The 4,100-nt window shown below is 34.3% G+C and overlaps 1 non-coding gene across 1 annotated transcript; it reads right to left on the reverse strand.

The window, feature by feature from the left end:
• Positions 1–3,447: 3,447 nt before the first annotated feature.
• Positions 3,448–3,520, reverse strand: trnav-cac (transfer RNA valine (anticodon CAC)). Its single transcript has one exon. It is a non-coding gene; the product is annotated as a tRNA-Val (tRNA).
• Between the last annotated feature and the right edge of the window lie 580 nt (positions 3,521–4,100).

Consider the following 4,100-nt stretch of genomic DNA (forward strand, 5'->3'; position numbering starts at 1 on the left):
TAATTCACATGAAAGTCATAATGACTATATCACAGGAGATACTAAGTCACAGCAATACCCAGTAACATTATTTCATCTCATGCTTTAGTGTCAACATACTCACTTCGGAATGCCAAATGCTTGAAATGAAACGTATGGAAAATGTATCAAATCATTATCATGAAGTTTAAAGGTTTAACAGGACTTAAATCTTTAACAGAAACATCAAGTCACTTTATGTCTTTATATTTATGCTGATGTACATGCTTTCACTACAGCATCATTAATGGCAATATAGAACAGAATTATTTCAACTTTACTTTGATATCATTGAATAAATATCATTCAGAAACAAAGCATAATTACCTCCCATGCCCATGCATCAAATCTTATTATATGGAATTGCACAGTTTTAGAACAAATAGTGATGCACTGAGTTGCCAGCCATATTGAAGTGATATTCAACCCTCGTATGTGGATAAAATTTGAAACATGCCCACAACTACACCTCCTTGTTAAGCCCTTGAATGATTTGAAGTGGCAACAACAAGAAACCGCACCATCCACTGACTCCTACTCATATGATGAAAACAAGACATGAGAACACAGAGGACACACTACACTATTAAAGAAAGATGGTGTTGTCACTTAGCAGCATGCATTTCCATACAGATTGCATTTATTTCCGCTGAGCAGCCACAGATTAATGAGAAGCTCTGTTATGTGGAAGATAGTAGAGCGAAGTTCATTTCTATATACCTGAACATGGTGTTGAGCAACTGTACAGCATGTCCTTATGATACAAGATTCATTTCATGTACTGAAAGAACCTGACTATGTGCAGGATGGGTTTGACAACAAAATTTTGCAATATTTCTTGCAATGCTTTCTAATAAAATCATGCAAGTGGGAAACTAAAGATTGCTGGAAATTAAGGGCACAAAGCAGAATAATGAAGATGTATATATCATATCTTTATGTAAAGTTATGATCTTTTTTTTTTTTTATTTCCTAGTACAATATGATATGGTGCCTTTCATGGATGACTCACGGTTTTAATATTCAATTCCCAAATTTAATTTGCCTCCCTAGGCAAGGCACAAACAAGTGCAATTTTCTGTATTTCAGTTTTTAAAAAGCCACACCAGTCATTGGCCTGTTTAAAAAATGATAAGTGATCCGTAATAAGAACTGATCATTGTTGTGATGGTTCATTTCCCTCGCTTTCTTCCTCACATTAATTCTAATTATGGGCAAGCTGTTTCAAATTCCCCCTGTGCAAGAATTTTTGGTGTCAGATTTTCTGTCGGAGCTGCTTCCCCTAGATAAGACAAGGAGAGGAGCCAACATTCCTCACTGCCAGGAAAGCAGCAGATTTATCAGATGACACAGCCACAACCAAACATCTGCTTAAACACTGCCAAGTTAACTCTAATATGGACATGTGAACACAGTATGCAAAATTCTTAGACTGTATGTGGCTTCAGAGTTTTTGATTAAGCTTGGGAGTTAATGCAAAACTAAACATAAATGAATAAGCCAGACTACAGCAGCTTCTCTTTAAGTTGACAGTAGCCATCAACAAACACTATGCAGACTGTTTTGTACAAGACTGTCTCTCTTTCTGTAAAACCCAAGTAGGCTTTTGCACATTGCCTTGGCTAGGGGCGATATGCAAATATCCTGACAGAGCTGAAATTTTATTTTTCAGGGTATTCATATACAGCCAGAGAGACTTGAAACTCACTAAACTAATCCTTGTTTTGGAAGCAGCATCTCATCTCAAGTACATTTTAAAGAAAGTCATTTGTACAACTGGAGAAAATACACTATTTGTTTTAGGACAGATTTAAAACCAAGAGATTAATTATTGAATTTAGTCAAATGTGTCTTACTGTATAAACAAATGAAGCTAGGAAAATAAAATAGTGTGCAAAGTATGCAGAAAACGGTCACAATATTTTTTAAACAACTTTTCAGAGTGGTAAACTGCTATATTTGTTAGGATACTTAAAAATTAAATAAGTGGGTTTAGAAGTGGAAAAAATCAAGGGTTTTTTGTCCAGCGTGAAGACTTGTAATGTATTTGAAGTTTATATGATTTATTCTTGTTCTGAATAGTGCATGTATGTTAGAATCAAAGGGGTGACATTCAAAGTGTTTTGCTGCAGGGCACTTTACTTTTGCCATGGAAATCTGGTTATACTTTTACTTTTTTTTGTTTCAAACTGAACTAAATCCACGAAGAACCGTCTAAAAACTAAACAAATGGAAAGTTCTGAGCAAAGGCAAAACTCAGGTCTGTATCTTTTTAAAATGCTACAGGGTAGTAATAATAATAATAATAATAATAATAGAAAGAAGAAAACATCTTAGAGGTAAGCATAAAGGCTTGGGGAAAATATTTCAAACTAATTTTACACGCTAGTGGATGCCAAAAGGGATAAAACAATCTATTAGAGATAAAGTATTCAGATTCTTGTGAGACAAATAGATTTGGATTAGATTTTGGAATATTAGAATTTCCCCTTCCTGTTCCCCTGTCTTCTCTTTATGTCATCAGAACAGGTATCTTTACTTATCTTTGCAAGTTGGGTGAGAAAATGCTAATGTGGCAAATTTTCTTGCGCTTATTGACTGAAAACAGACAATAAAACCCCCAAAAAAGTCACACAATAGATGAATGACTGTGATTAATGTGACACTTTTGCAATTTGTTGGTGACTCATATGCCTACCTTTCTCTAACAGAAAAATCAAAAGTCCAATTACTCTTTGCAATTCAAAAAACTGCTGAAAAACAAAAAGAGAAATTATAAAAGAAATATAATTGGAAAAAAAAATTGTGATTCATTGAAAGTGTTTTTACAAGAACCAGTTCAAATTTAATGTTATTCTGGATTTCATACATTTTAAATTGAAGATCTCAGTGTGTGAGTGTCAATAGCTGTTTTTCTAGTCATCTAAAGCTTTTGTACAGGGTTGCTTTCTCTTTCTTCTGTATTACTTTCACATACTTTTCATCAAATAAGCAGATGATAGAGTGATTAATAATCCTCATCGTTTTTACGCCATAGAATTGCCAATTGGTAATTGAAGTAAAGTAGCTTCGATTTCAAAGAAGCCTACATTGAAGTCGATTGGCAAATGAACCATCACGAAAGAGGAGGGCTCTTGTTGTCTCACTGCACCCCAAGAGATGCATAACCTACAAAAACTGTTTCTCTCTGGTTTCAAACCAGAGACCTATTGCATGTAAAGCAAATGTGATAACCACTACACTACAGGAACTGAACTTCTCTGCTTTGTTTCAGTTTGAGGTTCCAAAGTTGATGATGTGAGATGCAACGCATGAAAATTTCAACTGAGGCTTGCACTCAGATGCCTGGATTCAGAGTACAGACCATGACACCACAGAACCCTTGTTGACCTTTAGTAAACACCTGTGATGAATAGGACATGCAAAATCTGTTTCTGTCTGGTTTTGAACCAGAGACCTTTTGCGTGTGAAGCAAATGTGATAACCACTACACTACAGAAACTCATGCTCTTTGCAGTGTTCCTGGTAGATGATCCAAATTTTATTAGGGACTAATGTCAATGATGGGCATGGAACAATGTCAAATACTTATACCACAGATCCTCTCAGAGAGCACAGTAACTTGGTGAAAAAACTGTCAGACTTATACTTGTGCCTAATTTCACATTACAGTCCATAAACTAAGCCTGGGATCAAAAAATTGTATTAAAAATGTCATTAGCAGAGACAAATGGTTCTACAGAGACTTGGCTAAATGGCTATAAAATAAAATCAATACTTACAAATAAAAAATGATTAAAAAATAAAATTAACACATTAAAATAAAAAAAAATATCTCTGAAATACAATCAACACTTGAAAATTAAAAATGGTTCAAAAATAATATCAACACTTCAAAGTAAATAATGGTTCAAAAACACTTCAAAATACAAAATCTCTGGAAAATAAAATATGTATGTTGTTTTGAAAAACATTAGAATATAAGCACTTTTATCAAATCTTCATTGTGGTAGGATCATGTAAGTTCTTAAATTCAAAAGGTAGGTTAGCTCAGCAGGTTAGAGCACCGTGCTGGAAACACT

The sequence above is a fragment of the Poecilia formosa genome, unplaced genomic scaffold (assembly GCF_000485575.1).
Source record: "Poecilia formosa unplaced genomic scaffold, Poecilia_formosa-5.1.2 Scaffold356, whole genome shotgun sequence".
Lineage (NCBI taxonomy): Eukaryota > Metazoa > Chordata > Actinopteri > Cyprinodontiformes > Poeciliidae > Poecilia > Poecilia formosa.